Source organism: Pistacia vera, unplaced genomic scaffold (genome assembly GCF_008641045.1).
Source record: "Pistacia vera cultivar Batoury unplaced genomic scaffold, PisVer_v2 Contig277, whole genome shotgun sequence".
NCBI classification, from domain to species: Eukaryota; Viridiplantae; Streptophyta; class Magnoliopsida; order Sapindales; family Anacardiaceae; genus Pistacia; species Pistacia vera.
Window position 1 is genome coordinate 1,232,371 of NW_022196087.1, and position 17,842 is coordinate 1,250,212.

The following is a 17,842-nucleotide window of genomic DNA, read 5'->3' on the forward strand; positions in this document are numbered from 1 at the left end:
GTTTGACATGTTATTGAACATTCAACCTTAGCATACATTCTAAACAAAAATTAAACGTGCTGGTACATGGCCCAACTAAAACTGATTTCCTCGAGCCTAGAGGAATCGGTAGGTCAATCTAGGGTTTAAAAGTAAATCTTGGGTCTTCAAGTTATTCCTCTTCATAGATCCTTCGTTTCTTTCTTCACGATCATTACAAAGAATTTTATTACAAAAACCTATTTTAATTTACATCAATAGAATAGATACCTCGCGTTACATACGAGAGGAGTGAGATGAGAAGAAGAAATACATAGAGATATAAGAAAGAGAGCACGACACGCAAGTCCTGTTTCTTTATAAAATTAGAAACAAACCCTATAAACAATAAACAATGGGTCTAAGGCTCATATACCGGGCACCATTCAATTAATATCAAATAAGAACATTGCAGGCTGCGTTTGGCTTATTATTTCTACCCATATTCCCAATCCTATTCTCCAAATAATGTTTGGCACATTATTCCAGAAATATTAGCCTATTTTTTAATTACTTTTAGACCCCATAAGGTTATTAATTTCATTAAATACCCCCTAAAAAAAGTTTAAAAATTAACAAAAACACCCCGTGACCCATACTTGCCAGATTCCGGCAACCACTGTCGGTGGTAGCCAGAATTTGCCACAACGGTGGATTACCAACCGGAACTGGCCGGTAATTCACCGATCTGGCCGGTAATTCACCGATCTGGCCTTTTCCGACCAGATCTGGCCGTCGCTGACGGCCAAAGATGGCTTTCTTTGGCCTTTTTCGACCGTTGATGGCCACATATGACCGTAGATCTGGCCTTTTTCGCCATAGCGACGCCATACCGGCCAGATCCAGCCGGTATGTGTCGTTACGCAATTTTTTGTCCAGATTCCAACGGTGGTGGCTGGAATCTGGCACTGCTGGTGGTGGGGGTCTTTTTTTCATTTTACATATTTTTATGTATTGGGGTATTTATTAAATTAGCAAACTTAGGGGGTTTTTCTATAGATTTTTAAATTTTACCTCGTAATACTCCCATATTCAATTATCCAATACTATCTCCAAAATCTTATCCAAAATAATAAACCAAACGCACCAACATATATTAAAAAACAATCAATTTTTGAATTTGGGTGGCTGAATTATTAATTACCCTCTGACAATTTGCAAATCTACATTTGGTCCAAAAAGTTTTGAAACTTTTCACTTTGGCCCCAGCGCACTCGAAAGTACGCTTGCTGCAGCGATGGATTGTATCACTGCGGCATGTGTTGATTTTCATCACGTACATGCATCACGTGCAATCGTCGCGGCGATGGGTTATATCATTGCGGTGAGCGCTAATTTTCATCAACGCACACCTTAGATTACAATCGCCACAGCGATGGGCTATATCGTCACGGCGAGCGCTAATATTCAATCAGTGATCACGCTAAGGACGATTGCCATGACAATGGTTTATATCGCCACGGCAATGCTGATTTATGATCAGCGAGTACGCCAAACAATGATTGTCGCAGCGAGCGTACACTGATCTATAACAAATCAGTTCAACCAGTAGCAAACAAAATGCCAATCAGATTTTTGCAATCAATCTAAACTTTTGATCTCAACAAAAATCCGTATCCAATATACCAATCTAGCAAATCATCAACAAATTAAATTAATTTCTTAAAACGTGCTTTCAAGGCAGATTTTACGGATTTTAAAAATAGTTTATACTAACATGTTATCAAACAAGCCACATGTTATCAAACATCAGTGAAAACGTTATAGTCTAGTACTCGAGGCTCTGATACCACTGTAAGTAAGTGATCAGGTTCGTGTAGCTGAACAAGCGTAATATTAAAAATGAAAAGATCACTTACTCGAACCAAGATCTGAGTATAGATTATAACGTTTTTCATGCATAAACTAAAACGTAAAATAAAATCTGTTTAAAGCAAATCCATACAAAGATTTAGTTTATACTGACGTTTGGAGGTTGCTCCAAATATCTCTAACTTCACTTGCAAACACTGTTCACTGGCTACTGTTCATCAGTTACTATTCACTAGATACTGTTCACCAGATACTGTTCACCGAACTGTTCATCGAAACTATTCACCGACACTGTTCACTAATCGATCCAATGTAGGATTGCACTAACGAAAATCCACACGAAGATAATCTGAAGAACTGCCAATTGTTTTGCTAGAACAATTATCGGCTTCAAGAATCAAGAACAATCAAAGGGAAAAGAATTTTTTTTCTTTTCACTCAAAGGTGAAAATGTGAGAGAGAGGGAGAGATAGGGTGGCTAGGGTTTTTGTTTTATAAAAGTATATCTTTGTGTTTTGTTGTAGATAATCATGCAAAATCTTATAGATATTGCATGATTAAGTGTATAAATCTATAATAGGATATTAGGATTGTAATCAATACGTAATAGGAACAAATCTGTAAAATAGGAGTGTATAAATCTATAATAGGATATTAGGATTGTAATCAGTACATATTAGGAACAAATCTGTAAAGTAGGAAGTTATATTTTTATTTCCTAGATTAGATTATTTATTTCCTAGATTAGTTCTTTATTTTCCTATATATTGATGTATAATTTGTCAATACAATATGAAAAATATTACAATCAGTTCTCTGTTTGTAACATGATATCAGAGCAATTCTAGGGTGTTTTTCTTTTCAATTCGTTTTTTTTCTTTTCTGCCCAAGTGAGCATTATTTGTAAGTCACCTTGGAGAGTGGCCATTTTTTCTCACCGCCTGCCTAGGAAGAAGCCTCTTCTACCGATCGACCATTCCTTGAATTCCAGTCACTGGAGGGATAGCGCGTGTGTCTCACACGCCGCCTTTTTCATCTGCATCAGTATCCACGTGTGGGCGCGTGTGACAGAGGAAAGTGCTTCGATCACCCTTCTCGGCTTCGTCTTATTATTTCCAGCAATTCTGTGTGATTAGTTCTGTTGAAGTAGGTGCCCTAGAGCCAATCAATTATTGTAGAATTGACTCTTTGTAATAATATTCATTGATCAATAAAATGCATTTTATTCTATGTCGCGTAAATCATTATTATTGCAATATGTATTGATATTTGTCCTTAGAATGGTAGAACCATGACGAGTGTATCAAGTGTTTCAAATCTTGACAGTGAGAACCCTATGAGCACATATGGTGGCCATTCTAGAAACGTCTGTAGCCCTAGTATTATTTTGAAGTAAGGGCACAGATAATACGGTAAGGCTATCATAGTGTTGAACTACCTTTCGAAAGATTGACTGATCTTACTTGTCAAGGTTGTTTGGTGACAACCTGGTGCAACACATGGTTGCTTGCTATAGGCAATACACACCGCAAGTTCACTGGACTGACCCACTAGAGGATTTGATATGGATGGTAACCCCAGTGTCTATGGAACAAATCCTCTAACGAATAGTGTGCATGTGATCCTTAGATTTGAGATCATCGGAGCACCTTGTGCCCCGATTGGTGCAGTTTGACACTAGCCTAACCAGTTCTATCGAGCTGTCAATACGGTGGTGATTGGCTACATCAAGGAGTGTATCAAGACTATGGTGGATTGACAAGGATTCATCACTCCGGGGTACAGGAGAAGTTATCTCACGGCGTAATTCAATATATGGCAATGACACAAAACTGTGGCCACAGTGGGATTGAGTTGTTGCTTTATCCAGATTATAATACAGGTCATGGTTTAGAAACTAAATACAATATCGAGAGTAACCGGTTGACACTATTTCTATGCCTTTGTCTCCGAGATAACAAATGATATGATCGAATTGTACGGTAACCATATCATTGACAGGTAGCTACTTTGTTGAATCCGAATCTATCGGGTGGCCATGATGCCTTGCTAGGGGCCAATCTTGATCTGTGTATTAGTGGGACGATTAATTGGTATTAATCGCGATACTATAACCTGCCGGTATGATGAGGACCTATGGGTCACACACATATAAGATAATTTAAGACTCAGGAAGAAAGAATGGCGTTTTCATCTTTTAGGCGAAAGGGTATTTTAGTAATTTCATAGTGCAATTAAATTCGCTGAGGTCGTAGCCTTTATTTATTTATTTAGAAAAAATTAAATAAGTGAAATTACTTTTAAATATGTGTTCGCATATTTTAATTAAATCATCATTATTGTTAAATGTTATATATATATATATATATTAATTGATTTAATTGAGATAATGATAAATAAAATATATCTAATTGGGAGTGTTTGGTAACATGGGTGTTTGGGTTGGAGCCCAAGCCATTCCATAAGGAAATAGGAATTAGACATTACTATAAAAGAAATGTGAGTTTTTTTCATTATGTCATTTGATTGAAAAGAAAGAAAGCCTCTGGCCACAAAACACTCCCACGGCAGTATTGCATTTTCCCCAAATCAATCATTTGATTTTCTTCTTTAATCTTAAAGCTAAGGAGGATCTAGCAAATCCCTCTTAGTTTTTTGTGATTCTTCATGTGGACTAAGTCGGTTCGATCCTACACTTGGTCGTAGCAAAAACGTTCAAAGACAAATTTGGAGGAGCCTCCAAACGTGTGTATTTTTTTCTAAACTCATGATTAATATTTCTGCAGATTCTTATTATGATAAAATTGTAAAATTATACCCTTGATCTTGGCTCAATGGAACAATCCTTGTATTATGATTTTTGTTTTTCTGCTGTGTATATGGACCGTTTCCTAGCAAGTTCCTCAGTATCTCAGCCAAGTCAGAATAGTTTCTTGGTTTCTGTTGGTATAGAGTTCGTTCTTTGAAGAGTTTTTTGTTGGCTATTTTGTCTTCTTACCATGACTGACAAGTCTATAATTGATATGTCCCTGTAATGTCAAAATTACGAAACATAAGCTTAATGGGTCTGATACATTTGATTGGAGTAAGACAATTCGTCTTTATCTGCGAAGCATTGGTAAAGTAATCATCTCACCAAAGATTCGTCTGAAGACGATTCAAAGCAAACATGGTTAGAAAGATGCTCGTTTGTTCTTGCAGATAAGGAACTCCATCAACAGTGAGGTACTGGGTTTAATTAATCATTGTGATATGTGAAGGATTGATGGACTATCTAGTTTTTTGTATTCTGGGAAAGGAATGTTTCTCATATTTTTTATGTATGCAAACTTTTTATCGAGCTAGAAACAAGATAGGTCTCTTACGCCTATTTTATGGATTTTAAAAGGATATGAGAACTTACATTCTTCTACCGGTGAGTGTTGATGTGAAAGTTCACCAAGCTCACGAGAGAGAAATGGCGATTATGACTTTCCTTGCTGGACTCCCTTCTGAATTTGAATCTGCTAAATCTCAGGTTCTTGCTAGTTCTGAGATCACCTCCCTCCAAGACATATTTACTAGGGTTTTTCGTACAGAAAGCCACTCCATCTGTTCAATTGAGTAGTGCTCTTATAAGTTAGAATCATGACACCGGGTATTCATATAACAGACAATAATAGAGGAGGGAGTTCGAATTATCGTAGAATAGTCAAGTCGAGGGATTGTTGTGCTACTATTGTCATGAACCGTCATACAAAGTGCACATGTAGAAAGTTGAAAAATGGCCTAGAACCTTAGTCAGCTCATGTTGCCACTATTGATACTTCTGAGAAAAGGTTAGATTTCAGCTGATGATTTTACCAAGTTTTCTCAGTATCAGAATCATTGAAGTCCTCATCTACTTACCCATCACTACTCATGCCGAGTCGGTAAACCAAATACATGTCTTATTTCCTCTCCTCCCAATGGGTCATTGATTCTGGTGCCACGATCATATGACAGGTATCCTAGTCTTTTTCATCAATCAGTCACATAATTCCTCGTCTAATGTTACTTTAGCTTATGGTCAACTTCTTGTGTTCTGGGTTTGGGTCTGTTAACCCAATCTGTTAATTTCCCTATCCTCTGTATTGAGTCTACCACAATTTACTTTTATTTAATTTATGTGAGTAAACTCACTCTGCTCTTAAATGTTGCATCTTATTTTTCCTGATCATTGCCTGTTTCAGGATCTTACATGAGCAGATTATTGGTAAAGGCATCAATCCGGAGGGCTTTACATCCTTGACACATAGGTGCCCAGAACCATTGCATGTTCTAGTATTTCGACCCATTTTGAGGCGCATTGTCGGTTAGGACATCCTTCTTTACCATTTTTAAAGAAACTATGTCCTCAGTTTAATAAATTATCGTCGTTAGATTGTGAGTCATGTCAATTTGCCAAACACCACGTCTTTCTTCAAGTCCAAGATCAATAAACAGCTAGTGTCCTTTTGAATTAGTTCATCAGATGTTTGGGTCTGTGTTCTTATGTCTAACCTGGATTTAAATATTTTGTTACCTTGTTGATGACAACTCTCATGTAACGTCTTATTGTAAATGAAAAATCGTTCTGAGTTGTTTTCTCCTATTTTTGTGCCTTTTGTACTAAAGTTAAAACTCAATTTAATACTTTTGTCTAGACATTAGAGGCTATAATGCCAAAGAATATTTTTCGAGTTCTTTTCAGTCGTATATGAGCCAGCATGGCATTCTCATCTCAATCCTCTGGTGTTGACACACCGTCCCAAAATGGAGTAGCCGAGAGGAAAAATGGCACCTTCTTGAAACCGCTCGAGCTCTATTATTTCAAATGCAAGTTCCTAAACAGTTTTGGGCCGATGCAGTGTCCACACCTATTTTCTAATTATCGTTGCCTTCCTCTATTCTAAATGGTTCCGCTTCTTACAGTGTTCTCTTCCCGTCTGAGCCTTTGTTTCCTATTGCCCCAAAATATTTGGTAGTACTTGTTTTTGTTCGTGATGTTCGACCCCAGGTACCAAGAGATTCCAAATCTCTTAAATGTGTTTGTCTAGGTTACTCTCGCCTTCAGAAGAATATCGATGTTATTGTCCTAGTCTTAATAGATCTGGTGTCACCTGATGTTACATTCTTAGAAAACACCTCTTTTTTTCCTACTTCATCTACCTATACACGTTAGGGGGAGGACGATGACTTACTAATCTATACTGTCACATCCCTACCTACCAGGCTCTCCCACACCTAAGGCTTCCCCACCTACTGTTCCTCCTCAGGCACCACCACATGTCCGTCCACTACCTCTATTTCGCATTGTCTATTCTTGTCGACAGAACCTCTTGTACTATTCCCTTCGTCGTTAGACCAATCTCCAGTGATCCTAATCATGTGTGCCTCGTCAAGAAGATAGTCAGACTTCATGTCCACCTAAGACTCTTCGTCGTTAGATCCAACTAAGTGATCTTGATCTTCTTATTGCTCTTCGGAAAGGTAAACGTCAGTGTACTATCCTACTCTTCATTTTGTTTCTTTGATCACCTATCATCTTCTTCTTGTCTTTTGTGGCATCACTAACTCTGTCTCCCTTCCTGCAACTGTTCATAAAGCCTTATCTCATCCTAGTTGGTGTGATGCTATATAGAAGAGATGAATGCTTTAGATGTTAATAGTACTTAGAACTTGGTTGACTTACCTATTGGAAAGACCTATTGAATGCAAATGGTGTTTTGCTGTTAAAGTAATCCTGATGGGTCAATGGCTAGGCTTAAAGCTCGTCTTGTAGCTAAAGGCTATGCTCAAACTTATGGAGTGGATTATTCTGACACTTTTTCCCTGTGGCTAAATTGACTTCTGTTCGCTTATTTTATCTCTATGGCGGCTACTCATTCTTGGCCATTACGTCGTCGTTAGACATAAAAATGTGTTTTTACATGGTGACCTTCAAGAAGAAGTCTATATGGAGCAACCACCTGGATTTGTTACTCAAAGGGGGTTGAATTTTGTCATCTTCACAAATCATTGTATGGTTTGAAACAGTCCACGTGCTTGGTTTGGAAAGTTCAGTGAGGTAGTTGCAAAGTTCGAATGACAAAGAGCAATTTTGACCACTCAGTCTTTTACAAAACATCGACAGTTGGCATTATTCTTCTTGTTGTATATGTTGATGACATTATCATCACGGGGAGTGACACTAGGGATTTCATTACTTAAGTCATTTCTTCACACTCAGTTTCATAAAAGATTTAGGAATGTTGAAGTATTTCTTAGGGGTTGAGGTAACAAGGAGCAAGAAAGGCATTTTCCTCTCTCAAAGAAAATATGTCCTTGACTTATTAACTGAGACAGGAAAATTGAGTGCTAAGCCATGTAGTATGCCAAGTTTCCTATTCGCAACTTACCAAAGATGGTGACTTTGAAGATCCTGAGAGGTATAGAAGACTGGTTAGAAAGTTGAACTATCTAACAGTCACTCTCCTGATATTGCGTACTCTTTTAGTGAATAAGTCAATTCATGTCTTCTCCTACCATTGACCCATTGGGCAGTGTTAGAACAGATTCTGTGTTTTCTGAAAGGAGCTCTAGGATGTGGTATTTTGTACGGAAATCATGGACATAATAATATTGAGTGCTTCTCTGATGCAGATTAGGCGGGTTCTAAAATAGATAGGAGATCCACTATACGGGCTACTATGTTTTTATTGGTGGAAATTTGGTCTCATGGAAAAGTAAGAAGAAAACTGTTATATCCCGATCTAGTGCAGAATCGGAATATAGGGCTATGGCCCAGTATGTGTGTGAAGTAAATATATCAGTTTTTTACTGAAGTTGGTCTTATGGCCTCTTTGCCAGCAAAATTGTGGAGTGATAACCAAGCCGCTCTTCATATTGCTTCTAATCCCGTATTTCATGAATTAACTAAGCACATTGAAATTGACTGTCATTTCATTCGTGAGAAGATACAGCAAGATTTAATTTCTACAGGATATGTGAAGACTAGAGCGCAACGAGGAGATGTTTTCACTAAAGCTTTGAATGGGGTTCAGATTGATTATATTTGTAACAAGCTGGGCATGATTAATATCTATGCTCCATCTTGAGGGGGAGTGTTGTAGATAATCATGCAAAATCTTACAGATATTGCATGATTAAGTGTATAAATCTATAATAGGATATTAGGATTGTAATCAGTACATATTAGGAACAAATCTGTAAAGTAGGAAGTTATATTTTTATTTCCTAGATTAGATTATTTATTTCCTAGATTAGTTCTTTATTTTCCTATATATTGATGTATAATTTGTCAATACAATATGAAAAATATTACAATCAGTTCTCTGTTTGTAACATGTTTTAATTAAGTTGCACTTATATAGTGCAATTAATTAAAACCCTATTCCAATAAGGAATACCCATTGGCACCAACCCAAACTTACCAAACACATGTAATTGGTATTTTAAATTAATTAATTATTATTATAATTAAAATCAATTAATATACATATAATAATATATTAACATTTAATTAATAATAACAATTCATTTAAATATATGCATACATATATTTAAATATAATGTCACGTATTTAATTTTAATATCAAATTAAATACAGGCAATAACCTTAGCAAATTTAATTGCACTGCGAGATTACCAAACTACCTTTTCGTCTTGAAAGACGAAAATACCCTTCTCACAAAATGATTCTTAAATTATCTTCTAAGTGTGTGACCCGTAGGCTCCTCATCATATCGGCAGTGTGTAGTATTGCGATTAATACCAATTAATCATCTCACTACACACAGACCAAGATTAGCCCCTAGCAACGCATCATGGTCACCTGATAGATTCGGATTCAGCGAAACCACAGCCTGTCAATGATATAGTTACCGTGCAATCAAATCCTTTCATCAACTGTTATCTTATCGAGACTAAGGTACATAAATAGTGTCAACCTCAGATATCCTCAACATGTTTGTATTCAATTACTAGATCAATGACAGGAATATTAAATTGGATTGAGCAACAACTCAATCCCACTGTGGCCACAGATTTAGTGTTATTGCCATTTACTGAATTACCCAGTAAGATAACTTCTCCTGTACCCAAGAGTGATGAATCCTTTGTCAATCCACCATAGTCTCGATACACTTCTCAATGTAGCCAATCACTACCGTATTGATAGCTCTAAGTAGAACTACATTGGGCTAGTGTCAAACTACACCAATTGGTGCACAAGGCGCTCTAGTGATCTCAAGTCTAAGGATCATATGCACCACCATGCATTAGAGGATTTATTCTATAGACATTAGGGTTAGCATCCATATGGAATCCTCTGGTGGGTCTGTCCAGTGAACTTGCCTCTAGCAAGCACCCATGCGTTGCACCAGGTTGTTGGCAAACAACCTTGACAAGTGAGATCGGTCACTACCTTTTGACAAGGTCGTTCAACACTATGATGCATTACCGTATTATCTGTGTCCTTGGTCAGAATAATACTGGGCTACGGACATTTCTAGAATGACCACCATATGTGATCATAAGTGGTGTGCTGTCGTAGGCAACCAAGATTAAAAAACTTCCTAACCTAACTACTGAACTGTAAATAAGGTTAGCAAAGGTCGATCCCACGAAGAGTGTCTAGCCGAATTTTCGATGATGTGAATAAGGCTGGGGGTTTTTGAGTAAAACAGAAAACAATCTTAGCCAAAAACAAAAACAATTCAATTCGAAATCAATTAATATAACGAAACTTGGTCTTCGTCAACATCCACCATCGGAATCTTACAACTGATCATTGATACAAAAGTAAATCAATTCTTACTTTGAATATTCACCGTTGGAACTATTTTCCTATCTCTCCTTAATTGTAATTAATTAGGAAACAAGCAATCTTAATTAATCTTACCATTAAACAACCCTAGACAAGCGCTAAAGATTTAATCTAATGGCAACCTTAAGAATTAGAGAGATCGATGAAGCTAAACAATACAAACTCAAGCGGTTGTATTTAATTTAGTCGAGTGTTCCTCTTAAGATTACTAATTCCTGACGTGGCAAATTAATAACCCTAATTGCTTCACAAGTTAGAGGGATCAAACAATTATGGATTTGATGTCTAACTTAGCAGTAGGTTGTAACAAATAATAACCTAGTAGGCCTCCTAGCAATTAAATGAAACAATCATGAAAATAAGCATAGAAGAACATCCAATACTCAAAGAATAAAATTGAACACTGAAATAAAACGGATTAGATCTCACAGTTATTGATTCCAAGGCCTCCGTTTCCTTCGACCAAGTTATAAAAATTAGCCTCTCATGGCCATCACGAAAATTCCAAAGGAAAAGTTACAGAGAAGACAAGAGAGAGGCGTGTGTCATATCTGTCGTAATCCCTAATCTGATCTCTCTTTTAAAAATATCTAAATTCGAATTCGAATTCTACTCAATCTCCTCAAAATATTCTAATATCCTAAAGTAACATTTATCCTAATCTGATTAATTGGAAATAAAATAATAAAGTCCTAAAATAAAATAGGAAAGTGGTGTTTTCCAGCTGTAATTTGCGTGCAATAGGTCTTCAAAACTTCTTGTAATAATCTGCCTATTTGAATTGCATGACAAGGCGGAATGTTCCAGAATGTCGGTAGTGTAGGTGTGTCAACTTCAAGCTCGATTACAACCTTGATCCAGCGATTCTCTCTCCAAACTCAAAACATAAAAGTTGTAGATCTCTTCCTTATCGTTCCACAAAATTTTGAATCATCTCAATCGGAGCTCGGATGAGAGAGTTATGCCCAGATTATGAAACAATGTCGAAACTGTCCGAATTCACTTAATTAGTTCCGTGTTTCAAATATTGATAGTGAGAACCCTATGAACACATATGGTGGCCATTCTAGAAACGTCGTAGCCCTAGTATTATTTTGACCAAGGGCACAGATAATACGGTAAGGCTATCATAGTGTTGAACGACCCTATCCAAAGGTAGTGACTGATCTCACTTGTCGTTTGTTGACAACCTGGTGCAACACATAGGTGCTTATTGTAAGCAAGTTCACTAGATTGACCCACCAGAGGATCCCATATCGATGGTAACCCCAATGTCTATAGAACAAATCCTTTAACAAATGGTGGTGCATGTGATCCTTAGACTTGAGATCATCAGCGTGTCTTGTGCACCGATTGGTGTAGTTTGACACTAGCCCAATGCAGTTCTATTCAGAGCTGTCAATACGGTAGTGATTGGCTGCATCGAGGAGTGTATCAAGACTATGGTGGATCGACAAAGGATTCATCACTCCTGGGTATGGGAGAAGTTATCTCACGACGCAATTCAGTTAATGATAATGATAATAAATCTATGATCATAGTGGGATTGAGTTGTTGCTCAATCCAATTCATTATTTTGATCATTGGTCTAGTAACTGAATACAGATATATTGAGAGTAAACTAAGGTTGACACTATTTCTATACCCTAGTCTCGATGAGATAACAGATGATGAAAGGATTTGATTGCATGGTAACCATATCGTTGACAGGTAGCTATTTTGCTGAATCGGAATCTATCAAGTGGCCATGATGCCTTGCTAGGGGCCAATCTTGGTCTATGTGTAGTAAGACGATTAATTGGTGTTAATCGCAATACTACTTACTACCGGTATGATGAGGAGCCTACGGGTCACACACATAGAAGATAATTTAAGAATCAGTTTGTGCAAGAGCTGTCTTCATCTTTTAGGGCGAAAGGGTATTTTGGTAATCTCACAATGCAATTAAATTTGCTGAGGTTGTTGCCTATATTTAATTTGATGTTAAAATTAAATAAGTGAGATTATATTTAAATATATGTACACATATATTTAAATGGATTATTATTATTATTAAATGTTAATATATTTTAATAAATATATTAATTGATTTTAATTAAAATAATATTATTAAAATAAAATATCATGATTGGGAGTGTTTGGAGATAAGGGTTGTTTGGGTTGGAGCCCAAGCTTATTCCTCATTGGAATAGGGTTTCACATGCGCTATATAAGTGCACGTGTTTTGTGATTTATGTGGTAAATTAATTTTTGTGATTATTAAATAATTGAAAGGAGGCAGCCCTCTCTCCCATTTCTCTCTACTCTCACACCACCTTTGGTTTATTGAATCAAAGTTTTCTTTGATTCAATTTGGTTCTTGAAGCTAAAGAGGATCTAGCAAATCCCTCTTTAGCTATTCGGGTTATCTTCATATAGACTACTGCTGGTTCGATTTTATTTTGAATCGATAGCAAATCCTAGTCAAAGACAAGTTTGAAGGAGCCTCTAAACGTGTGTATGAACTCTAATCTTTACTTTGATCGTTAATGTTACTACAGAATTTTGATTTAACTTATAAACTGTATAATTTGTACTCTGATCTTGGCTTTAAAGGAATCGATCTATGCTTTAAATTTTTGTTTCTCTGCTACGTTTGTTAGATTGTTTCCTTACAGTGGTATCAGAGCCAGACCCTAAACCCTAAACCCTAAACCTTGAACCCTGAACCCTAAAACCTGAACCGTAAACCCTGAACCCTAAAACCTGAACCGTAAACCCTGAACCCTGAACCCTGAACCCTGAACCCTGAACCCTGAACCCTAACCCTTAACCCTTAAACCCTAAACCCGAAACCCTAAAACCCGAAACCTGAAAACCCGAAACCCTAAACCCGAAAACCCGAAACCCCAAAACCCTAAGCCCTAAACCCTAAAACCCTAAAAAACCCTAAACCTCTAAACCGAAAACCCCAAAACCCTAACCTCTAACCCCAAAACCCTAGATGGAAAACCTTCATCAAGAATTGTACCATTCAGCATCCACTTAAGAAAGGGAGAGAGAGAAGAAGGCTATACACTATGTGGGAACTTGCAAGGTTCTACATCAACTATTTTCAACTTGTGGAGATTCACTCAGATATAATTACCAAGGTTTTCTCCCCTGCTTGTTTTGCTCTATATGAAACAACATTACAACCATTCAACATAATGAATAAATTAAAAAGAAGAGGAAAAGAACATAGGCTTTAAATTAGAGATAAACTTAACAAATAAGAGGAGATAATGTGTCACATCAATTTGTGGAGAATAGTTTGTATAATTAGTTTGTACATGTAGAATACTCTTGATTAATTCATGCTTCTATTGTAAAGTACATAAGAACCCTTTTGGGTAGGTTATATATGTAAAATATAGAGAAGTAAATTTCCCAAGGAAAAGATCTAGAAATTCATAAATATCAATAAATAGACTGCTTGGGCAATTATGACTTATCTCACCCATAGATACTCCAAACAAGAAATTCATGTATTTAACAACATGCTCATAAATTTACTTTAATGATATTCCCACACATATGCAACTATTCATTTTTATATAAACTAATAATAGTAATAATAAATTATAAATCATGGGAATAAAAATATAGATAATTCAACATGTATGCTTCAAACAGTATAAAAATCAATGATTCATTGTACATTCCCACTATTAAATACATTATTTCTTATCATGAGAATAATTGAAATATGAAAAATATCACATATGATTTCCATACTTAATTCAATAAATCAATAAAATAATTTTTTTTTCAGGTAAAGCGATAATTGCATAAAAAGAATTAAACAAATACAATCAAATACTCGTAAAAAGACATAAGGATACAATCCATTAAAATCAAAGCCCATAACAAAAACCAGGCCTTGGCAAAAAGAAAGTCAAAAAGTTGTACAAGCTACAAGTAACAAGCCCAAAAGAATCCTCCACGTTCAGCCCATGGCCAAGGAGAAGGGAGAGCCTGTCATTCACAACTAGACCCGATCCAAAACTTGGGAAAATAATACAGGGTGTGGGTCTTTAAACTTCAAATCGTTTTGTATCAACCTGTACTCGGACTGGCCCGTTTTGCCAGCAGGTCACATGAGTCCACCCACGGGTACCCGTTTTTTATCCAAAAAATTAAAAAACCCTTTCCCTTTCCCTTTCATTTTGCCCCCAATCGTGAAACCCAAATGAATCCCTAACTTTTTCTCAAACTCAGTCTCTCATCTCATCAGCCTTCTCTCAAATGTCATCTCTCATTAGCCTTCTCTCAAACGTCATCTCTCATTAGCCTTCTCTTAAAGACTCATTGTCATCATCCGTCTCTCATCGTCAGTGCCGCTTCTCCTGTCTCCATTGTCCACTCTCCTGGCTCCATTTCTCCTGTCTCCATGGCTAGATTTTTCTTTCGCAAAAGTGATTTTCACTTGATGAGAGTGATGAAGAATTTGCAGTTATGGCGAAATTCGAAGGAGGAAGTTTGAGTTTATGGAGAAACGTAGACAATAAATGCAGTAAAATGGACTTGGGAATCTAGGATTGACTTTGGGTTGAGTAGGATATTCGGAGGAGGAAGTTTGAGTAATTGAGTTTATCGAGAAACATAGACAATAAATGCAGTAAAATAGACTTGGACATCTGGGATTGACTTTGGGTGGAGTAGGAAATTATTTATGAATTTTTAATAGATGTTTTGTTTTAATCGAGGATATTATTTGGTGTAGTATTATATGGGGGTGTAATTGTAAAAAATGAAAATCGTAGAAATTTTGGGGGTGTAACTATAAAAATTGAAAATTAGAGAGAGAAAAAACGAGCACCAGCGGGTCCACCTGTACCCGCATATGATGGGGTCTGAGTCTAACATTTTAGACCCGTTTAATTTTACCCGTTTTGGACCCGTACCTGTGAGACCCATACCCATTAGGACTCGACCCCAACCTGGCCTACCCGCCTGTTTTGCTAGGTCTATTCACAACCAACCTCTACAACTTGGTCTAGTCGAGAGTCCTAGACTGACCCAAATCAAAGAGCTGCTCCATAAAGGCCCATAAATCATTTTGCTTCTTCTTCATTAAAAGCCCAGGGAAACCAATAAAATAATCAGACAACAAGAATAGTCACAATAGCTCAGCAAAGTGATGAAGAATGCAGCAACTGAAGATTTGAAACTCTCTTTTGATCTGAATCTGAAGATTGAAAATTCAAATTCAATTTTGTTCAAATGTTGAATGTGAATCCGTTCCGATTCTAGGTAAACAAGTGATTAAATGCTACTCTTATTATTCGATTTTTTCACTTAATTTTGAAGTTCTTTTGAAAAAAATTTAAAATTTGTACAGGTAAAGTTGTTGTTGTGCGCGTTTGAAGATGGCAGATGTTGTGGCAAACCAAGTGGTAATTTTTATTTGTGGAGTGTTAATTGCTTTGGCCTTAATAATTACTAAGAACAAGAATTAAGAAATGAAAATTGAATTAAAGATGATTTCAATTCAAGGAGTGCATTTAAAACTCATCTCCAAACAATGATCTTTTTTTAGTAATACTGTTTAGGCCAATTACGAGTCTTTCTAAACGTTGATAGTTCAAGTCGATGTGTGCGTCTTTATGGGCCTGAGAAAAACATCAGAGAATTTCGATATTTTATCTCTAGTAGCCACAAACATTATGTTTAATGACGTTTGCCACATTAAACATGTTTAATAATTATGTTATTGAGTATATGAATGGTAAAGAATTTAATTTTTATTTCAAAAATTTAAAATTTTTTTTTTAATCCAAACGTGCATAAATTATCTGATTGCATGAAAAAAAAATTTACTAGAATAATTTATTTTTTAAAAATTTCCCAAATTATACATATTTTTCAGAAATATAATTAATGACAGCCCAGAACATCCTTAATTATTTTGTACGCCAATTATAAAACAAAAAATCAAAATAACCTTTAAATAGTTTTTTTTAAGTAAAATGATAAATTAATAATAATTATTACTGTAAAAACATTTTCATTTTTAATTAAAAACTTAAAACATAAAATAAATAAAATAAAATAAAAGCAATCGCTTTCCGGTACCTTTAGATTCCTTAGAGAGAAGAAGAGAGAGAAGGGTTGTTGTTGAGGAACCTTCCCATTTCCTTTTAATCTTTCTGTTTCCTCGTCAACCCTCGCATTTTCTCCATTTCTTTCTTTATTCCTTTTGTTCTGATTTTGATCTCGTCCTTATGGCCACCGCCGGAAACAAAACATCAATGCCAAATTGGTTAGCTTTTTGTAATTTTGATTTGTTTCATTTCTTTATTTTGGTTGATTCTCACATGGTCTGGATCAATTGTTGGCATTTTGTTTTGTGGTTTTTTAGGCGAATTTTGATGGGGTTTGTTTTAATTTTTCAGATTATGATCGGAATTCTGCATGTTCTGATGTGGGTTTACTTCGTATATTGGTATCGATTGTTTGTGCATAATTTTGATGGAAATTCTGATGGGGCTTGCTTTGAAATTTAATTTTGATTCAGCAAAATTCATATAACAATTATGTTTATTCATTAATTGCTATCATAGAGCTTATTTTACCATTTATCTTTTTAGTTTGTTTATGGTGATGGTGTGTTATGAGTTTCATGTTTAATTAAATGTTTGATTAACATGATGGCTACTAAATTGAATGAGTTTTAGGGCAAGTGACTTTTGGCTTGTTTCATTTGCAAAATAATCATGTGGGTTTTCTCTTCACCTCAGCAACTGAAGATCTGAAACTCTCTTTTGATCTGAATCTGAGATTGAAAATTCAAATTCAACTTCGTTCAACTGTTGAATGCGAATCGTTCCGATTCTAGGTAAACAGCAATTAAACGACTACCCTTATTTTCGATTTTTTTCACTTAATTTTGAAGTTCTTTGAAAAAAAATTAAAATTTGTGCAGGTAAAGCTGTTGTTGTGCACGTTGAAGATGGCAGATGTTGTGGCAAAACCAGTGGTAATTTTTATTTGTGAAGTGTTAATTGCTTTGGCCTTAATGAGAATTGGGATAGTTTGTTTGTTGGGATTTTAAATAACAAAATTTATTGTATGTAGGGTGGTTCTTTGGTGATGCAACGATGCCAGACAAATGTGTTTGATTTAGGCGCATTGTGGGGGACTTGAATTTTGAGGAAGATGCAA

General features: G+C 36.0%; 1 long non-coding RNA gene across 1 annotated transcript; it reads left to right on the plus strand.

Annotated features, from left to right (window-relative positions):
* Positions 1-16,772: 16,772 nt before the first annotated feature.
* LOC116133891 lies at positions 16,773-17,656 on the plus strand. The gene is made up of 3 exons (XR_004128618.1): positions 16,773-16,940; positions 17,419-17,516; positions 17,604-17,656. It is a non-coding gene; the product is annotated as an uncharacterized LOC116133891 (long non-coding RNA).
* The last annotated feature ends 186 nt before the right edge of the window (positions 17,657-17,842 follow it).